Source organism: Neoarius graeffei, chromosome 26 (genome assembly GCF_027579695.1).
Source record: "Neoarius graeffei isolate fNeoGra1 chromosome 26, fNeoGra1.pri, whole genome shotgun sequence".
NCBI classification, from domain to species: domain Eukaryota; kingdom Metazoa; phylum Chordata; class Actinopteri; order Siluriformes; family Ariidae; genus Neoarius; species Neoarius graeffei.
In genome coordinates, this window is record NC_083594.1 from 2,131,585 (window position 1) to 2,154,561 (window position 22,977).

Sequence of the window (22,977 nt, forward strand, 5' to 3'; positions counted from 1 at the left end):
CATGCCTAGTCAGTTGTTATTTGGAAACTTTAAGGTACTTTCAGGAGCCTATAGTGACCTTTATTTTATACCCTATAAAGTATAGGGTTCTATAAACCTAACAGGTGGTAATCTGATATTTCTAGGGTGTGTGTATAGTGTGAAAGTTGTACTTTTACACCCTATCTAGTGCTCTTCATGCCTGGTCAGGAGTCATTTGGGACTCTTAGGGGACTCAGGGTGGAGAAGTGAGTCTGTTTCGCCCTATGTAGTGCTCTGTGTAGGGAGGGTTAAGTGAAGCAGGGAATGAAACGCAGCCCTGATCTGCTGTGGCACTGTGCTGCTGTGCCTTAGCACCTCCCTCTACACACACACACACACACACACCACACACACACACACGGAACAGGAGTGTCAGGTGTCTCACTGTGTGTTCTGTCTCTTCTTTCTCTCTTTCTTTCTTTCTGTTGAAGCAGGTGACACAGTGAAGAAGGTGTGGAGAGTTTCGAGAGTTGGAAAATAAATAACACAAATCCTGAGGAATTAACAAAATCTAAAACAAACAAACAAATAAACAAACAAAAAGTCCAGACGAGAGGCAGCTCAAACACCAGGTAGGTCTTATGTCGTCTTTTTGACTAATGTAGTGTGTGTGTGTGTGTGTGTGTGTGTGTGTGTGTGTGTGTGTGTGTGTGTGTGTGTGATTAATAACCGGTGTGTAAAAAGCTGAATGAAGGAAGAAAATGTCTCTCTGAGTGAAAAGACAGATTCATTTCTTCTCGTCTTACTGAACTTTCTTCACAAACCGACGCCGTGAAGGAAGAAGCTCCTTCTCAGCACTTTATCCTCAGAAGACAAGCCTGTTTTTCCTCCTGTTCCTTTTTCCTTTTTCTCTGGAAGAAACAAGGGCCTTTGTATTCTTTCAGAGCGAGGTCATGACTCTACAGGTATCTCTGCTGAAACCCAAACACACTTCACATCTCGTTCTTTCTTTCTTTCTTATCTGGAAACATGACTTTTGTAAAATGTGGGTCGAATATCATCGTGATCTTCTTTCATTTTGGCATTGCTCCAGTTTCAATTTCACTTATCACAATTTAGACTCATTAACAGAATGTATAAACACACACACACACACACACACACACACACACACACACACACACACACAGACAAAACATTTGATAGGCCAACATTTTATAGCATCTTCAATGCAATTAAAGCTGCTATTATTAAACAGAACATTACTCTGTGTTTCTTCTGACTTTATTATCAACCAAACTAAATAATAATATCTTTTCGAGTCATTTTATTTAATAGACTTTTACATCAGAATAATATCTCTTGATATAAATGTTATCATGAAATTATATTTATAATTACATCTGGATTGATTATATGACACTGCTTGATGTACATAATCATGTAATTTTATCGTATATCACATCATCTACATAAAATACTGGGTGTGATATTAATACAGTACTTCATGTTAAACTAGCTCAGTCGATAGCATGATAACATTTAAGACCTTAAGAATATGTCGAATTATAAAGAATATTTCAGTTAATTTATTTACACAGCATGATTACACGACTTACAGTCAACAATGTTAAACACGTCCTCGAACACCTTCATGATTAGTGTATTTTTGTTTATTTTGCAGTGTAAATGAATAAAGCTCATGTTAAAATAAAATCCTTTCTCTAGAGAGTCAAAGTAAACATTTTAATTCTAAAAAGATTCAAATAAATAATTGAATAAATTAAGTTTGTTAATTGAAAAAAGCAGTTTTGGTAAAATAAAATATAATAAATTTAATTGGGGAAACATATTTTTAGTTTTATTAAGTACCCAAATTTGTGGCAATTTTATTGAGATAAATAAATGCAATTTTTGAAAAATCAACACAAAAAAATAAGCAAAAATTATTTTAATAATATCTTTGATCTAAAACAAGTAACTATTAAGAGAAAGTTTATATTAGTACATAATTCTAATTAATTGCTTGTTTGTTTATTTGTGTGTGTGTTTAACTTTAAGACGAATTGAAGGAAAATATAGCCATAAAGCATGTTTCAATGTTGAGTCATTAACTTTATTGTGTAGATCGCGTCCCCTCCCTCTACTGTAACTCAGCTCATTTTATAAAGTTATTAATTAAACCAGGTGTGACAGTCATTCAGGTAAACACACTGTGTCCTGCACAACAACACACACCCTTACAGACGAAAACATTTGCACTAGATTTACAACGCTTTCAGAGTCACTGGAATAAAAAATATACACCAATCTAAAAGTAAATCACATATACTTTAATCAATTCTAATGTTGGTTTTATAAAAATAAATGTTGGCAATTTCTGTACATATTAAATATATATATTTTTTATTTTAGAAACATTTGCTTAATGATTGTGATACAATTAAAAAAATTTAAACATTCACAACATTGCATACATTATACATTATTTGATTTTTTTATTTCATTCTTTTTCTTTTTTTTAATCTGTTTTATGCTCAATGTGTTTTCCTCCAATGAAAATTCATGTTAATTATTAACTCGGCTGAACAATTGTTATCTGATTTTTTGCACTGATGACCCTTCTCTCTTTCCTCCTCCTTGAAGGAGAAGATAAATTTTATTTTAGTGTTGATAAAAATTAAATAATAAACTACAACCCCAAATCAGAAAAAGTTGGGATGATATGTTGAGTTGGAATTGAAATTAAAACTGAAAATAATGATTTGTAAATAATCTTTGACCTGTATTTCACTCAGAACAACACAACAGCACATTATTGGATGTTTTACTTCATGAATATTTTGTTTCTTCAAAATAAACTCTTATTTCAGTTTTGATTCTTGTAACACATTTCAATAAAACTTGTGACACTAAAGTATTTCCCACTTTATAATGTTTATAATGTTCCCGTTCCTTCCCCCAGCACTTAAAAGATGTTTATGGCCTGAAGACTCCGAGTGATGAAGTGTTTCAGGTGTTATTTTTGTTCCATTCTTCCTGTAAACAGGTCTTAAGGTGTGGAACAGTTCGGGGTCGTCACTGTCATATTTTTCCATTTCTAAATTCTCCACACATTCTCTATTGGGGTCAGAGGGGACACGCCCTCTTCTTCCACAGCTATGCCTTTGTAATGTGAGCAGAACGTGGTTTTGCATCGTCTTGTTGAAATCTCCCTGGAAAAGACGTCGTCTTGAAGGCAGCAGATGTTGCTCCAAAATCTCAGTGTACTTTTCTGCATTAATGCTCCATCACAGAAGTGTAAGCTACCTTTGCCAAGGGCACTGACCCAACGCCATACCATGACACACCCTGGCTTTTGGACTTGTTCCTGCTAACAGTCTGGATGGTCCATTTCCTCTTCAGAGCACACGGCGTTCATTTCTTTCAAAAAAGACCTGGAATGCTGATTCATCTGACCGCAATACCCGTTCCCACTGTGTGATGGTCCATCCCAGACGCCTCCGAGCCCAGAGAAGTCAATGGCGCTTCTGGACACAGTTAACATAAGGCTTCCTTTATCCACAGTAAAGCTTTAACTGGTGTTTGTGGCTGTAACTCCGTATTGTAGCTTGATAAAGGTTTTCCAAAGTAATCCCGAGCCCATGTGGTTCTATCAGCTGTAGATGAATGACAGTTCTTGATGCCGTCTGAGGGATCGGAGATCACAGGGTTCAGATTAGGCTTGAGCCCTTTACACACTGAAATTACTCCAGATTCCTTGAACAAGTTTAATGATATTATGCACCGTAGAGGGTGAAATATCCAAATCCCTTCTTATCTTTCTTTGAAGAACATTTGTTGATAAACTGGAGATCCTCACCCCATCTTTGGTGTTCAAACACTCAGCCTTTCCTGGATGCTGATTTTGCCCCAAATCGTGATTACAGTTACCTGTTGACGTCACCTGTTTCACATTACATCATTATTTAATAGTTTTACTTCATTACTCGCCCTAAATGTCCCCCGTCCCAAATATTTTTGGAATGTGTTGCAGGACTGAAACTCAGGAATGGATGGATATTAACTAAAGAAATGAAGTTGACCAACAAAACATGAAATATCTCGGGTTCATTCTGTCTGCAATGAAATACAAGTCAAAGCCATTTTAACAATCACTGCTTTCTTTTTTTTTATTTGCATTTTCCACACCGTCCAAATGTTTCCTGATTTGGGGTTGCATCAAAAGGCAGAAAAAAGAAAGATGGAATAAATTTATTTTATTTTCTCCTTTTTGCATGTATATTTTATGCTTTATGCAAATTTAAGAGCACAATAATAAAATGAAATGCAATTAAATTAAATCAGAATTTTTCACTTGTCACGTTTGTGCATGTTGTGACTGAAAGTTGCTTTGTAGTGATTTAGACGAGCAGTTTGCATGACACGAAACCGGAAGGCTAGTTTTTTTTTACTTGTTGCCACATTTAGTACCTGCAACATTTCTCTCATATTTTCTTTTTCAGGAAAAAGTAACGTAAATCTCAAGCATTTTAAAAACAATAGCTTGTAATATGTTCAATCAGGATCCTAAATCACACTCCGGTGATTAACGCGTGATAACAAGGCGACTCAGGCGTGAAAATGCTGCTCATACTGATGAGTTTCTGACATGTCGAAGTTCACATTTCCATATTTCGCCTCACGTTTAGCTCATGTGGTTTGTGGGACGGCGCTGAACAAAGTTCAGGTGTAAAGTTTATTTGTTTATGCGTTTATTCTGCGCTCTGAGAGATCCAGTGAGACTAAAATTGTCAGACGCAGCAGCAGAGAAGTTTTACAGTCCATTAACTTTGGACTTTAAACTGCACGACTGATTCCAGTTTACAGAAATACTTTGAGGTAAAATATTTTCAGGATAAACATTAACCTGTTACTGGAAATCCACACTAAATATTCTAATAAATATTCATATCGGTGTAATGTGAAGTGAGTTCATTCTGGACATTCAGTTTCTACAGTTTCAGGCTTTTGTGAAAGTCAAAGAGGTGTGGCATCTCTGCCAAAGTGGGTGTGGCCTGGTGTTCAAGGGATGTGGGTGTGGCCTCTGTGTCTGTAAGTACAAGTGAAAGAGGTGTGGCCTGTATGTCTGTCAGTTTCAGTGAAGAAGGTGTGGCCTGTGTCTCTTAGTTTCAGTAAAGGAGGCATGGCTTGAGTGTCTGTTTCAGTAAAGAAGGCGTGGCTTTAGTGTCTCTCAGTTTCAGTAAAGGAGGCATGGCTTGAGTGCCTGTTTCAAGTAAAGGAGGCGTGGCTTTAGTGTCCCTCAGTCCCAGTGAATGAGGCGTGACTTTAGTGTCTCTCAGTTTCAGTGAAGGGGGCGTGGCTATAGTGTCTCTCTTATGTTCAGTTAGGAAGGTGTGGCTTTTGTGTCTCTCAGTTTCAGTAAAGGAGGCGTGGCTTAAGTGTCTCTCTTAGTTTCAGTAAAGGAGGTGTGGCTTTAATGTTTTTCAGTCTCAGTGAATGATTAGTGGCTTTAGTGTTGGTCAGTTTCAGTAAAGGAGGCGTGGCTTTAGTGCTGGTCAGTTTCAGTAAAGCAGGTGTGGCCTTAAATCCCACTGAAGTAGGCGTGGCCTCTATTGACCCCACTCACGTGACCTTCGTAAACGCGACCGCCATTTTGGACATGAAGTGGACTTCGGTTCGAATCGGTTTGAATGCAAGGAAGACGACAAATGAAAAACATAAAAGAAAAAGGAGCGAGATGCAGAAAACACCTTCACTATCCAGCGACGTAGGGCATTTACAGGGCGAGCAGAGGGAGAGGTATTTGCAAAAATTGAGTTCTCGCTCATCTAGCTGCTACAATGACTGCTTAGACTGCAACAATAATACCGAACACACATTTAAGTATCCGTCGTAAAGACGTGAAACTCGTCGAGTGACGAGTGTGTTCATTGATAAGCTAACACAATCTAAAAGTAGACATACCATCACACTGCCCTGGCGCTGTGTACAGTTTACCTTCTATGGTTTGTGCACTCACTATTTGCCATTACTTTCTCCAACCGTTGTTACAGATTACAGGGAACGGCCTGGATTTAAGAGACAAATACATGTTCCTCTTGTTTTGAACACTTATTTGTAGGACATTACCTCTGATCTGTCCTACAGTCTACCAACAGCAGAGGAACACAACGTTAGCTAATGTCGTTAGCTAATAGCTACTACAGAAGAACAAAGAGGTTACAATGGGTTATTTTAACCTATTTGGTTACACACTCGCCGCCACAGAATGTTAACAGCAATGTAATGCCTTTTCTGGCTAATTTTATTCGTCTTACCTCCAACAAAGTGGTCACTACACAAGCGTTGGTATGCCGATGGCTGCCAATCTTTCCTGTTAATGGCCGCTATCCATCTTCTCCGTCGGTCAGCATCTGTTGGGATCCGATAAAATGATAAATCTTGCCTTGTGTGTTGATGGTTACTACATCCAGGTGCACAACAATATAATGGCATGATGGAAGTCTTGCTGAAAGTAAAAACTTTCTTTGATGGCTATATTCCTTTCGATGCTTCGCCGTCGTTCCTCGTTGTTGGCTGTGGTAGACTACTGGTAGTTCATGTCCAAAATGGCAGCCGCATTTGTCGTGACGTCACGTGGGATGGGTCAATACCTGACTCAGTGGTGGAGACGAGGCTTCTGCATCTGTCAGTCTCAGAGATGTAGGCGTGGCCTCTCACTCCCTTCTTTTTAATTAAAATTGAAATGTTAACAGTGATCACATGATCACATTGAAACAGCTTTTGAGTATTGTTCTGATTGCTACAGTGGTGCTTGAAAGTTTGTGAACCCTTTAGAATTTTCTATATTTCTGCATAAATATGGCCTAAAACTACATTAAGTTTTCACACAAGCACTAAATATAGATAAAGAGAAGCCAGTTAAAAAAATGAGACAGTATTGTATACTTGGTCATTTAACTATTTTTGAAAAATATCCCAATATTCCACATCAGTGAGTGGCAAAAGTATGTGAACCTCTAGTATTAGCAGTTAATTTGAAGGTGAAATTTGACTCAGATGTTTTCAGTCAATGGGATGACAATCCGGTGAGTGTTCACCCTGTTTCATTTAAAGAACAGAGATCCATCAAAATCTGATCTTCACATGTAGGTGGAAGTGTATCATGGCATGAACAGAGGAGATTTCTGAGGAACTGAGATAAAGAGTTGTTGATGATCATCAGGCTGGAAAATGTTACAAAACCATGAAAGAGTTTGGACTCCACCAATCCACAGTCAGACAGATGGGGGAAGTTCAGGATCACTGTTACCCTCCTCAGGAGTGGACCAACAAAGATCACTCCAAGAACAAGGCGTGTGATAGTCCAAGGAAACACTGCATTCCAGCATAAGATCCTTATCCTATCTGTGAAACATGGTGGTGGTAGTATCATGGTTTGGCTGTTTTGCTGCATCTGGGCCAGAACAGCCTGCCATCACTGATGGAACAATGAATTCTCAGTTATTCCAGAGAATTCTAAAGGAAAACGTCAGGACATCTGACCATGAAGTGAATCTCAAGAGAAAGCAGGTCATGCAGTGAGACAACAACCCAAAATACACGAGTCGTTCTACCAAAGATGGTTAAAGAAGAATAACGTTAATATTTTGGAATGAACAAGTCAGAGTCCTGACCTTAATCCAGTGGAAATGTTGTGTGAGCAGCTCGTGTGAGGAAACACACCAACATCCCAGAACTGAAGCTGCTCTGTACAGAGGAACGGGATCAAACTCCTCCAGGCCGATGTTCAGGATCTGATCCACAGTTACAGCAAACGATGAGCTGCAGATACTCAAAGCAAGGGCTCACATACTTTTGCCACTCACAGATCTATAATTCTGGATCATTTATCGCAATAAATACATGACCAAGTATAATATTTTTGTCTCATTTGTTTAACTGGGTTCTCTTTATCTACTTTTAGGACTTGTGTGAAAATCTGATGATGTTTTAGGTCATATTTATGCAGAAATATAGACAATTCTAAAGGGTTCACAAACTTTCAAGCACCACTAAAGCTATTCCAAGAGAAAAATTACAACCGAAGTCAAAATCAAGTCACTCGTTTTTCATGCAAATCTGCTCTGTATGTCATTTGTTTCTATTTGTTTCTTGCAGATGTGTGCAGTCAAAACAGATCCACTCCAGTCCTCTCGAAATCCTCCAGCAAATATTTCTTAAATGTTTTAATTTGGTTTTAATGGTTCTGATCTTCCTACAGGGTTCTTCTCTGACTGGGAAACTTTCTGTCACAGGGTCGGCATAGAACCTTTAACTTAAAAAGAAAGAAAACCATTTGGGGTTCTGGATTTTTTCAGACAGTATCCTGGATTATCATCTGAATCACACACACACACTCTGGGTGTAGATTGTAGGCCACGCCCCTGAATTGGAGTCTGGTGCACAGATTTAGTGCACGATGCTAAACTGAGGGCAAAACATTTGCATTATTTGTTCGCTCCATTAGCCTCATAGCTCCAATCCAAAGCTGAGAGAGGGGAGTCGTGGACAGTTCAGTTGTGAGCCTCTCTCTCTCTCTCTCTCTCTCTCTCTCTCTTTAAGGTGGCTCCGTCTGTCTGTGGCAGCATTCCTGAATTTCCGGTAAAGCATAACTCAGCTCAGTTAACACATTTTTGAAGAAATTCCCAAACTGTGTGACTGAATTTGAAAAGTATTTAGGTCAAAAAATAAGAAAAGCATTTCATCAGTGAAGAGAATATGAAGTCAGAAAAGTTTATTATTATTATTATTATTATTATTATTATTATTATTATTATTATTATTATTTACCTTTTTGGTGTAGAATAAGACTTCATAAGATCTACGGTGTGTTTTTAAGTGCTTTAAATATGATGTATAATTATAGAGTTATAACAGAAATCATAACCAATAGTCTTTGAAACTTTCAAAGGTGAAAGAGTGTAAGCACAGCTCCGTTGTGGATGATCACAGTCACAATTTTTTGCTTTTCTTGGACATCAGATATCAGAGAAAAAGTTCTGAATTCAGTGCAGCAGACTGGAAACTATTTTCATCTCTGCAAAGCCAAGAAAGTGCACACTTCCTTTCAAACATAATGAATGAGCACAAATGTGTCTCACATAAAACTCTTCTTCATCTGATGAACATCGCTGATTCTTGGATTGTTTTAGGAAACTTATTTTTTTTTAAATTGAGAAATATGGCTGACAAGGGGTGGCACGGTGGTGTAGTGGTTAGCGCTGTCGCCTCACAGCAAGAAGGTCCTGGGTTCGAGCCCCGTGGCCGGCGAGGGCCTTTCTGTGTGGAGTTTGCATGTTCTCCCCGTGTCCGCGTGGGTTTCCTCCGGGTGCTCCGGTTTCCCCCACAGTCCAAAGACATGCAGGTTAGGTTAACTGGTGACTCTAAATTGAGCGTAGGTGTGAATGTGAGTGTGAATGGTTGTCTGTGTCTATGTGTCAGCCCTGTGATGACCTGGCGACTTGTCCAGGGTGAACCCCGCCTTTCGCCCGTAGTCAGCTGGGATAGGCTCCAGCTCGCCTGCGACCCTGTAGAACAGGGTAAAGCGGCTAGAGATAATGAGATGAGATGAGATGAGATGGCTGACAAGCAAGCGACAGTTTGTCATGTTACTCGTTTCATTCTATCCTCAGTGATAAACAGTAATAAACAGTGTTTATCATTCAGAGTAGAAACCTGGGTCCAAAACTGATGTCAATATTTACACTACCGTTCAAAAGTTTGGGGTCACTTTGAAATGTGCTTATTTTTGAAAGAAAAGCACTGTTCTTTTCAATGAAGATCACTTTAAACTAATCAGAAATCCACTCTATACATTGCTAATGTGGTAAATGACTATTCTAGCTGCAAATGTGTGGTTTTTGGTGCAATATCTCCATAGGTGTATAGAGGCCCATTTCCAGCAACTCTCACTCCAGTGTTCTAATGGTACAATGTGTTTGCTCATTGCCTCAGAAGGCTAATGGATGATTAGAAAACCCTTGTACAATCATGTTAGCACAGCTGAAAACAGTTGAGCTCTTTAGAGAAGCTATAAAACTGACCTTCCTTTGAGCAGATTGAGTTTCTGGAGCATCACATTTGTGGGGTCGATTAAATGCTCAAAATGGCCAGAAAAATGTCTCGACTATATTTTCTATTCATTTTACAACTTATGGTGGGAAATAAAACACAAAATTGTCTGGGTGACCCCACACTTTTGAACGGTAGTGTATGTGGGAAAGTTGCTGGTGTTCAGAGTCGCGTTACACACCTGCTTCAGTGGAATTTCTGAGCTCGAGATTCAGGTTATGAAAATCACCTGCTCCTTGGTTGCCAAATTTTCTCTTGAGTCAAAAGTTCAGAGATGTGAATTTTCAGCAGCTTGAAAACCTCTGGTCATGGTACAAATCTGCCTGAGTGATCTTCTGTTACGCTTAAAGAGAAACTTTAAGTTCATTCATCATTTTATCCATAAAAAATTCACATGTTGAGACCATCAATGTCTCAGTTAAGAATCTGCTAGGTTTTGATCTGTCTGTAGTGAAGGAGGTTGATCTGACAAAGTATGATGCAGGAGTGTAGGCCTCTGCCACCCAAGAGATTCTGCCTCGCGGATCGATCCAGGAGCAAACAGTCACTGACACAGACACAGCTGCTCAGAGATGTTTTGCAGTTTATTGTAGGACAAAAACGAGGATATATTCACATTCAAGAGTGTGTTGGAGCTCTGTGATTGGATGATGATGATGATGATGATGATGATGTGATTGATGAAGCTAAGTTATCTATGTATAACGTAAACAGGTGATGAAGTATTACATCACTGGTTTAGACGACACTCCTGTATGAAAGAAGAGAGACATTATGTACCATTACATCACCTGTCAGGATCATCATCTTATGAAAATAAATTACTGATCAGCATCACCTTCATTAAGCAGAGAGCAAAATGTGTGAGTGAAGATAAATCTCAAGGATTTAATGAACCAAAATGAGGAGCCATCAGAACAGCCTGTTCCAGTTCCAAATATGCCAAACGTACAGTATTGGCCCTTTTCCACTACCCTTTTTCAGCTCACTTCAGCTCGCTTCAGCCCGACACGGCTCGCGTTTCGACTACCAAAAACCAGCACGACTCAGCTCGCTTCAGCCCTGCTTAGCCCCTAAAACTCGCACCGTTTTGGAGTAGGGCTGAAGCGAGCCAAAGTGAGCCGACTGAGGCTGGGGGCGTGAGCAGACACTCCCCTGTGCACTGATTGGTGAGGAGGAGTGTCCTCACATGCCCACACACGCCCCGCGAGCGCGCTGGGATCTGTAAACACCGCAAACCCGGAAGAAGAAGAATTACGAATTACGAGAATTTCTGAAGCCTTATGCGCCTCGCCTCATCTATACGCTCTTGCCAGTATCTGTTGGCGTTGTCGGTGACAACAAGCCACAGCACCAAGACCAGCAACACTAACGACTCCATGTCCTCCATGTTTATTGTTTACTATTCGGGTCGTGAGACTACCGCTTAAAAGATCACTGAATCAGTGACAGACAGAGCATCGTGGACGAGTTCGCGGAGCGCAAGGCTCGTCGTATGCCCTTCAAATAATGCGCGCAGTAGGCTATTGATGTTTTATTATGAGCCATGTACAGTATGTCGCCTAATGTTTTTTTGTTTCTGAGTTACATGTTCGTTTGAAGGACTTAATGTACAAAATAACATAGTTGCACCCCGGAGTGTTGAAATTGGTAAACACAGTGCATTCAGTGAGGTTTGCACCGCCCTCCTTTTATTTCTGACTCTTCCTGTCACCGTTGCAACCTCTGAGCGCTCATTCGTATGCCCTTCAAATAATGTGCGCAGTATAGGCTATTGATGTTTTATTATGAGCCATGTACAGTATCCTAATGTTTTTTGTTTCTGAGTTACATGTTCGTTTGAAGGACTTGATGTACTAAATAACATAGTTGCACCCGGTAGTGTTGAAATTGGTAAACACCGCAGTTGCGGACATTTTGTAGCCTAAAATGATGTTATGATAAGCTTTAATAAAGGGCCCGGTCATTTGCCCCGCCCCCGGCCCGGCTCTGACTTGTTCCGCCACTGTCACTGATGTCACTGTTTGCGCTGCTTAACGACATCACATGACGTCCACCCACTTTCGCTAACTCCACCCAATGTGTCCACCCACTTCCAGCCAGCACGGTTCAGCGCGGTTGTAGTCGAAATGCAACTCCAACAGCCCCGCTCAGCCTGACTCAGCTCGACTCGGCACGGCACGGCTCAGCCGCGTTTGTAGTGGAAAAGCGGCATTTGTCTCTATCAGAATCTTACAATGTCCTCTGTGGGCTTTAACCTGATCACATAATCAATCAATCAATAGTGCCATATTTATATGTTACTATTGGCTTCGAATCACATTCCACCATCTGTTTGAGTTTATTTACAGCCAAAACATGAATTTCATCATCAAGTATTCATGTGGTTACATGAAACTGTCAGACCGTGGTGCTGGACCTGATACAGCTCCTCACCCAAGCTAAGATCACGCAAGAGACACATGCTGAGGTTCAAGGTCCTGATCAATCATAACCGAGACATGTCCATACACGTACCGTACACACACTCAGTGATGTAACACACACTATAACACACACTCCCAGGTCAAAGCCCTGTGTGTCAGACATCCAGCAGGGTGTGTCAAAGAGTGATTATGTCACACTTTACACTAACGTCACTTTAGGATTCCTCTATTCATCATTACAGCTGGCTGAGTGTTGAACGCAGCCAACAACCTGAGCAAACACATTACTCACTGCTAATATACCGGCTTTCTGTAGCTTAGCAACACATGACAACATGAGACTTTGTTTGGTTTGTGGACTTTTGTGTCCCACCGTCATTATCGTCTGTGTGCCGGCTGCCCAAAAGCTCGCTTTAATGATCTCAAACTGATGCACAGTTTTACTCAGATGATCCTTGAGTCTGTTACTCAGAAATTTCATCATTGTTTTACAACCCCGATTCCAAAAAAGTTGGGACAAAGTACAAATTGTAAATAAAAATGGAATGCAATAATTTACAAATCTCAAAAACTGATATTGTATTCACAATAGAACATAGACAACATATCAAATGTTGAAAGTGAGACATTTTGAAATTTCATGCCAAATATTGGCTCATTTGAAATTTCATGACAGCAACACATCCCAAAAAAGTTGGGACAAGGCCATGTTTCCCACTGTGAGACATCCCCTTTTCTCTTTACAAAAGTCTGTAAACGTCTGGGGACTGAGGAGACAAGTTGCTCAAGTTTAGGGATAGGAATGTTAACCCATTCTTGTCCAATGTAGGATTCTAGTTGCTCAACTGTCTTAGGTCTTTTTTGTCGTATCTTCTGTTTTATGATGCGCCAAATGTTTTCTATGGGTGAAAGATCTGGACTGCAGGCTGGCCAGTTCAGTACCCGGACCCTTCTTCTACGCAGCCATGATGCTGTAATTGATGCAGTATGTGGTTTGGCATTGTCATGTTGGAAAATGCAAGGTCTTCCCTGAAAGAAACGTCGTCTGGATGGGAGCATATGTTGCTCTAGAACCTGGATATACCTTTCAGCATTGATGGTGTCTTTCCAGATGTGTAAGCTGCCCATGCCACACGCACTAATGCAACCCCGTACCATCAGAGATGCAGGCTTCTGAACTGAGCGCCGATAACAACTTGGGTCGTCTTTCTCCTCTTTAGTCCGAATGACACGGCGTCCCTGATTTCCATAAAGAACTTCAAATTTTGATTCGTCTGACCACAGAACAGTTTTCCACTTTGCCACAGTCCATTTTAAATGAGCCTTGGCCCAGAGAAGACGTCTGCGCTTCTGGATCGTGTTTAGATACAGCTTCTTCTTTGAACTATAGAGTTTTAGCTGGCAACGGCGGATGGCACGGTGAATTGTGTTCACAGATAATGTTCTCTGGAAATATTCCTGAGCCCATTTTGTGATTTCCAATACAGAAGCATGCCTGTATGTGATGCAGTGCCGTCTAAGGGCCCGAAGATCACGGGCACCCAGTATGGTTTTCCGGCCTTGACCCTTACGCACAGAGATTCTTCCAGATTCTCTGAATCTTTTGATGATATTATGCACTGTAGATGATGATATGTTCAAACTCTTTGCAATTTTACACTGTCAAACTCCTTTCTGATATTGCTCCACTATTTGTCGGCGCAGAATTAGGGGGATTGGTGATCCTCTTCCCATCTTTACTTCTGAGAGCCGCTGCCACTCCAAGATGCTCTTTTTATACCCAGTCATGTTAATGACCTATTGCCAATTGACCTAATGAGTTGCAATTTGGTCCTCCAGCTGTTCCTTTTTTGTACCTTTAACTTTTCCAGCCTCTTATTGCCCCTGTCCCAACTTTTTTGAGATGTGTTGCTGTCATGAAATTTCAAATGAGCCAATATTTGGCATGAAATTTCAAAATGTCTCACTTTCGACATTTGATATGTTGTCTATGTTCTATTGTGAATACAATATCAGTTTTTGAGATTTGTAAATTATTGCATTCCATTTTTATTTACAATTTGTACTTTGTCCCAACTTTTTTGGAATCGGGGTTGTATAAATAATACAGGATAAATACGATGTAAACATGTGTTTGAGAGTGTTGTTGTCAGGAGCAGGTTCCCTATGGAGGAAGCATTTTAGGGCACTTCAGAGTAGTTTGTCTCTTTCAGAAGGTCCCTTGTTTTGGAATTTGAATGACATGCAAAATTCCCGAAGACTCACGTGTCACCTCAATTAGCATTAAATCACGAACAATTGCTAATTCAGCTAGCTGAGGGAAATGCTGATATTTCTTTTTACACTTTCATCTCATTTACGTTTTCGCTGTTTGAATAAAAATATAGCCATTAAATTCTTGCGAGGTAAACAGCTCTGTTATTACCACGCTAATCCTCAGTAGCCATGCTCCTTGTTGCCTAGCAACAGTGCAACAGCATTCTTACAGCTTTAACCACTTAAACAGCAAGTACATGGTGTTGAAATCACATTTTATCACAGTTTCATTTGAATACACAGCATGAGATATTCAGCATGCAATTTTATCAATAAAAAAGTTCTGTAATTTTCTCAAAACATAAAAATGATTGGATTTTGGATTAAAGTGTGAATATAGTAGCTCGAGCAGTGAACTCAATGAGAATGACTGAGGAACAAAACATTTCTAAAATGTTAAATTCAGGGCTTTGAACCAGAATTTTCCTCCTATTGGTTCGTTCCGAACAGAAACGGAATTTTAACGTTTCCGGTTTTGGGTTCCACCATTAAATAGACGTTCCCGAACTGGTTAGAACAAAAACATTTCGTTCCTGGAACGGTTAATTACGTTCCCTGTCAGCTGTTTAACCCTAGCTATAAAATTATGTCTTTGTCTCATCCAGCTTAAGCCAAATGTAGGCTAATTCTATTACAACCTTCATTAAATAAGACAAGAAATAATTCAAAACAATTATTATTTCAAATGTTGGCGATTTGGATTCTCAGTATGTCTTCCCATCTACACAAACAGAAAAAGTGCCAAAAATGAAAGATAATTCGTTTAGTGTGTTACCAAAGGCTAGTCAGGCCCTATAGAGGGCTACCGCATGACGTCACCGCGCCGCGAGATTTTGTTAGGCGCCATATTGGAAGACCAAGTACACATCTATGCAAGTACATACATACATAAAACAAACTACACCTGAAATGTAGCCAGGGCCGGTTCTGCCCTAATCTGGACCCGGGTGCAACATCGCGCAACCCCCCCCCAAAAAAAACCCACCAGTCTAAATCAGGACAACCATCACATAACTATAACTATAAACATTTTATATCAACTATTTTAACTAAATGGGCTATAATAAATAAGCCTGCAGGCAGCCATGGCGGGCTGCCTCAGAAAAGTAACCATTCAATGACACAACTGAAAGCCTGCAGCCACGGCGGGCTGCCTCAGAAAAGTAACCATTTGTCCTACCTTAAAACTCGTTTTGCATTTTCTGCCTCCTTTTTTGTATTTTCGACCCTCCGTTTATTTTCTTTCCTTTTCTGAAAACCCGATTTGTGTCCAGACATTTTGTTCTGCTACCAACGAACTAACTCGTCAGGTCTCGTCTCTCGAGCCCGCGATGATTCCCGTGGGAGGGGCAACAACTGATACATTTTTACAAACAGCCAATAGGGAGGTTGCAACGTTCAGGCTCTTCTTTGCTCAGAGACACTCAGTAATGCACTTACTCACTTATCACGTGGAGACGTGATAGTAGTCCACCTTCCCGCTCTCTCCATTCAGTCAGCGAACGTCACACAGGAAGTGAATCCCAGTGGGTCATAGAAACTTGCGCAGGAGAAGAATGGCTTTTTTATTTGTAGGCTACGGAAACTTTGAGGAACGAAATAAAAACTGGTATTAACCGGTTACCATTATTTTTAATAAGCGTTTCTGTTCCGGAACATAAAAAATAATAAAGTTTCTGGTTTCGTTTCTGTTCCATGTGAAATAGAAAAAGTTCCCGGTTTTCGTTTTCATTCCTTGAACCGGTTCAAAGCCCTGGTTAAATTCAATCGATTAGAATAAATTAAAAAGCTGTAGTTTTGTTTTTATTAAAGCTGAGATGTAAGCTAGCAATATCTGTGATGACTTTCGCGAAGTCGTGATCTCAGATAAACCCAGAACTTTAAATCCAGTTGTGTGGTGCTGGAGAGATGATCATCATGAATATTATTATAAACTTAATATAAATTTAATAATCTGAGTATTCATGAGAAACATACAGTTGCTTCGATTGTTTTTCATTCGTTTCCATGGTGAGTGAAATTGGATGGTGTTGTGTACAAACGCAACGTTTTGGTGACACGTTTCTGTCACTGAAGCACTGAACAGCTGTTTACGCACAACCTCAGAAACTGTTTGAGGTTCTTCCAGATGTTGTTTTAGCAGAGACGATGGCGTGATCCATTCAGCGTGTAATTTACTGCAGTGCCCTGTGATTTATAGACACGCCCACTTTTGTGATACGCTTTAATTAACACCATGATAAAAGACTGGAGAGGAGTTTGGAAAAGAAAAAAAAAACACTAAAATATTGTTTTTTGTTGTTTTGTTGAACACTCAGTCGAGCTCATTTTATTCGCAACATGAGCAACTTCACACCTTATAACGACTCAAACACAGAGCATGCTGCGCTAATGCAACGCAACAAAGGATGCTACAGTAAATGTATGGATCAGAATTGAAAAAACATGGACAATTTTAAACTTCAACTATAATTCTGATTTTAGTATTTACATTGGGCGGCACGGTGGTGTAGTGGTTAGTGCTGTTGCCTCACAGCAAGAAGGTCCGGGTTCGAGCCCCGTGGCCAGCGAGGGCCTTTCTGTGTGGAGTTTGCATGTTCTCCCCGTGTCCACATGGGTTTCCTCCGGGTGCTCCGGTTTCCCCCACAGTCCAAAGACATGCAGGTTAGGTTAACTGGTGACTCTAAATTGACCGTAGGTGTGAATGTGAGTGTGAATGGTTGTCTGTGTCTATGTGTCAGCCCTGTGATGACCTGGCGACTTGTCCAGGGTGAACCCCGCCTTTCGCCCGTAGTCAGCTGGGATAGGCTCCAGCTTGCCTGCGACCCTGTAGAACAGGATAAAGCGGCTACAGATAATGAGATGAGATGAGAAATAAACTCTGAAGGTTTTTTATTATTATATAGCACATTTTGCATGCATATATGATCAAATGCACTTAAAATATTGGACATAAATAAAATAAAAGAATATAAATATAAATGAAACTAGACTGCATTTCTGCAGAGAAAATGCAAAGTGTGCTTGCTGAGCTGTAGCAGAACAGCTATCATGCAATCATGCTAAAAGCTAGCATGCCAACATGCTAATGCCAACATGCTAACAAGCATGCTAACAGTTAGCATACTAACATACTAACAGCATACTAACATGTTAAAAGCTAGCATGTTAACATGCTAATGCTAACATGCTAACAGATAACATGCTAATAGATAACATGCTAACAGCTAGCATTCTAACATGCTAATGATTAACATGCTATTTGTTAAAATTCTAACACTTTAAGGCTAATATGCTGACAGCTGTCATGCTAACAGGCTAACATGCTAATGGATAGTATGTTAACTTTTAGCATGCTAACACGCTGAGGGTGACAGGCTAACAGCTAACAGTTAGCATGTTAACATGCTCAGGCGAACTCGCTAACAGCAAACATGCAAATTCTGCATGCTACCATGCTAATCCTAACATGTTAACAGCTCTCATGATAACATGCTAATGGTGAACATGCTAACAACTCACGAGCTAATAGCAGGCATGATGTCGTAATGGGTAACATGCTAACAGCTAGCATGGTAACACGTGAATGCTTATATGCTAATTGCTATCGTGTGTGCGTGTAAGTATTCCTAATAAAGTGGCCATTGAGTTGAAGTTGATTTGCTGTCAAAGTCTCAGATGAGCAGATCCTTGCCAAATGCATCATCACCTACGGGGGAAGGGAGGAACGACTCAGTCAAGCTTCCATTGATTAGCGGCAAAATGGAGAAAAATGGACGGATGAAAGGCGAGAGAAAGGCGAGTGCGGGTCAGAACCGATATCATGTGTGTGATGGTGATTTGGCCTGAGGTGCCGTATGAAGTTTGGTGGATGTGTGCTGAAGTGTTACTGAGCAAAACTCCATTCATTTGAATGGGGCCAAAAATCAATGGAAGCCTATGGAGGTAAAAAGAGATGCGTGAAAACCAAGGAAAAGACGAGTGCAGGTCTCAGATGAGGGGATGGATCTGTGCGGGGACTTGGCCTGAGGCATCAAGTGAAGTTTCTTGAAGTTTGGTCACTTGGTTAAAAAAACTGATAGAGTGAAAGTTTTTCTCCTGAAACACCATTCATTTTCAATGGGGCCAAAAATCAATGCAAGCCTATGGAGGAAAAAGGGATGAGCAAAAAGAAAGGAAAAATATGAGTGCAGGTCAGAACCGATTGCATGTATGTGTCGGGGGAGTTGGCCTGAAGTATCACATGAGGTTTGGTGCATCTGCGATGGAGCGTGTCCGAGTAGGACGATTCGATTCATGAGCCCTATTTATTCTCTTTGGGAAAAGACCAAAAGAAAAATGACAAGAACAAGAGAACGGGCACATTGATCCAAAAGCTGTATACAAGCACACTACACCACTTCGGGCCAGACGTCTCAGAGTTGGAACGGTGTCTCTACCTCGAACGCCCTAGGAGGAGGAGTGGATCCAAAAAACGTGTCGGAATAAGGCAGAATAAGTAAACTTAAGTAGAACAATAGTGTGCTTGCCTTTGGCCTTCGGCTGCTGTGTGCCTGAGCAAGCACACTAATGATATCCTAAACATAATATAAAAACCATAAAATATTGCTCAGCTGTAAAATATATATATCATACATATAAACTTCTGAAAAATATAAATTATTAAAAGTTAAAGTAATGTGTTTTAAGTAAAGATTTAAAAGTAGATATTTCAGGTATATTTTATTCTGAATTCATTCTGAAACTCGGAGCCGAATCTCTCGCCAGGTCCTGTGAGCTGTTTGAGATCAGACGCTGTGTGTGAATGGACCTGAACGTCCCGCTGGCTCGGTTATTTGGTCTGTTTACTGAGCAGGAGACGTTACAGTGTATAATTACTGACCGCCGTCCAGCTGTCGCGCCGCACCGAGTCTCAGCTTCCCTCCGTCTTGGACATCACCGACACACAGCTCGACGTTTCCACGTTACAGTCAACAAAAATAATGATATTCATGTTTGATCATTAACACCTTCACCAAATTAATTATTTACAGAGAGGTTAAGAGGAACATCAACTTCCTGTACGACATAATGAGTGAGTTATAAACATTGCGTGTTGCAGTTATAGGAAAATAATCAGTGATGGAGAGGTGAGAAGATGTGACGTGGATGATTTTTTGAGAAGATCACATTCCTGAGTGCTTTATTCCTCTTATACCACAGTAATATCACCTTTTTTATTCATTAATGAGCGATAAGTCAGACATTTTTTAAATACAGTTACATGTAATGTCGTGTAACGTCTGTAAAATGATGTAATTCCTGTTCTCACTTGCGTTATAGCAGTTGTACGTAAATAGTCGTTCCTTCACCAGAGTATTTTTTTACTCTCGTGTAAACCGAAACCCATAAAGGTGACACAATCAACGATCAGCACATCAACAAGTATCAACACATTTTTATAACCCCGATTCCAAAAAAGTTGGGACAAAGTACAAATTGGAAATAAAAACGGAATGCAATGATGTGAAAATTTCAAAATTCTATGTTTTATTCAGAATAGAACATAGATGACATATCAAATGTTTAAACTGAGAAAATGTATCATTTAAAGAGAAAAATTAGGTGATTTTAAATTTCCTGACAACAACACATCTCAAAAAAGTTGGGACAAGGCCATGTTTCCCACTGTGAGACATCCCCTTTTCTCTTTACAACAGTCTGTAAACGTCTGGGGACTGAGGAGACAAGTTGCTCAAGTTTAGGGATAGGAATGTTAACCCATTCTTGTCTAATGTAGGATTCTAGTTGCTCAACTGTCTTAGGTCTTTTTTGTCGTATCTTCCGTTTTATGATGCGCCAAATGTTTTCTATGGGTGAAAGATCTGGACTGCAGGCTGGCCAGTTCAGTACCCAGACCCTTCTTCTACGCAGCCATGATGCTGTAATTGATGCAGTATGTGGTTTGGCATTGTCATGTTGGAAAATGCAAGGTCTTCCCTGAAAGAGACGTCGTCTGGATGGGAGCATATGTTGCTCTAGAACCTGGATATACCTTTCAGCATTGATGGTGTCTTTCCAGATGTGTAAGCTGCCCATGCCACACGCACTAATGCAACCCCATACCATCAGAGATGCAGGCTTCTGAACTGAGCACTGATAACAACTCGGGTTGTCCTTCTCCTCTTTAGTCTGAATGACGTGGCATCCCTGATTTCCATAAAGAACTTTAAATTTTGATTCGTCTGACCACAGAACAGTTTTCCACTTTGCCACAGTCCATTTTAAATGAGCCTTGGCCCAGAGAAGACATCTGCACTTCTGGATCGTGTTTAGATACGGCTTCTTCTTTGAACTATAGAGTTTTAGCTGGCAACGGCGGATGGCACGGTGAATTGTGTTCACAGATAATGTTCTCTGGAAATATTCCTGAGCCCATTTTGTGATTTCCAATACAGAAGCATGCCTGTATGTGATGCAGTGCCGTCTAAGGGCCCGAAGATCACGGGCACCCAGTATGGTTTTCCGGCCTTGACCCTTACGCACAGAGATTCTTCCAGATTCTCTGAATCTTTTGATGATATTATGCACTGTAGATGATGATATGTTCAAACTCTTTGCAATTTTACACTGTCGAACTCCTTTCTGATATTGCTCCACTATTTGTCGGCGCAGAATTAGGGGGATTGGTGATCCTCTTCCCATCTTTACTTCTGAGAGCCGCTGCCACTCCCAGATGCTCTTTTTATACCCAGTCATGTTAATGACCTATTGCCAATTGACCTAATGAGTTGCAATTTGGTCCTCCAGCTGTTCCTTTTTTGTACCTTTAACTTTTCCAGCCTCTTATTGCCCCTGTCCCAACTTTTTTGAGATGTGTTGCTGTCATGAAATTTCAAATGAGCCAATATTTGGCATGAAATTTCAAAATGTCTCACTTTCGACATTTGATATGTTGTCTATGTTCTATTGTGAATACAATATCAGTTTTTGAGATTTGTAAAGTATTGCATTCCATTTTTATTTACAATTTGTACTTTGTCCCAACTTTTTTGGAATCGGGGTTGTATTTTTATAAGTCCCTGTGAATGAGCTGTTGCTATAGAAACAATAACACATTCATATAAACCTGTGCATTGTGTTTTTTTTTTTGCACAACTGTAAGAATCCAGAATTCAGCAGTGCCGTGGTATAAAACACAACAAACGTGTTGTTCTTGGTCTTGTCTCTGAGCAGGAAGGGCGGCATTTTGTGTAAACTGATCCTCTGATCGCCGTTTCCACCTGCTGCTGCGGCACTAATTTGACTCCGTTCGCTTGAAAGTGTGTTTGCATGGCTTCATACATGACTAGCTCGGCGTCCTCGTGAGGGTTTCACTTTCCACTAATTTACTCTTTACACACCGGTGAGGTGGGAATCAGGAGTCAGCTCATGAGTGAATCGTTCACACACAATGAGTTTTGTTAATTTGATGTTCACACGCTGTTTCTAAGTAATGATGCAGAGGTGACGTGCTAATCAACCACAAACTCATAAAGTCAGGGCTCACAGAAAAAAAACAATGCTTCATACGAATAATTATGGCACTGTGGAGGCTTTCATGTGCGCAAATCTCATAATGACGGTGTTTCAGACAGCACTTGAACACAGCATTATGTTAGCGAATGTTACTCGAAACCTTATAAATTTATCAATGTTAAAAACGCAGCTAGTTGCCAACACTTCTGCTTTACACAATATCATCATTAGGCTAATGTTAGCTAGCTAGCTCAAAACCTTGGCTTCTCTTATACACAAAGAAAATAATTAGCATAAAGCTGGCTGGTTTGTTAGTAAACTTGGATATCAGTTAGAATAAGTTTTACAAGCTCGCTAACAATCAAGATGACTGGTTTATTTAATATAATCATTACGCTAATGTTAGCTAGATTGCTAGCAAACCTGGATACTGGTTTACAGAATAAAATAATCTTGCTGTAAATTTGCGAGATTGAATGTTTAACATTGTGTGTAGCATTCAGTCACATTTTCATAACCTGATTAAAATACAGGTCGATGTGTTTGCTAGCATGCTATATAGAGACCTGATTAGTTTGTTATCAGAGTTAGCAAGGCGGCTAGTCACATACGTTTCTGGTTTACACAAATGAGGTTAATGTTTGCTAGCTTGTGAGAAAAA

At 40.1% G+C, this 22,977-nt stretch overlaps 1 protein-coding gene across 1 annotated transcript in view; it reads left to right on the forward strand.

The window, feature by feature from the left end:
• The first annotated feature begins 350 nt into the window (after positions 1 to 350).
• lima1b (LIM domain and actin binding 1b) overlaps positions 351 to 22,977 on the forward strand; it is a 51,150-nt gene continuing 28,523 nt past the window's right edge. Inside the window, exon 1 of the mRNA XM_060910404.1 lies at positions 351 to 593. The gene's annotated coding sequence lies outside the window, so the exon portion shown is untranslated. The remainder of the gene's footprint in view (positions 594 to 22,977) is intronic.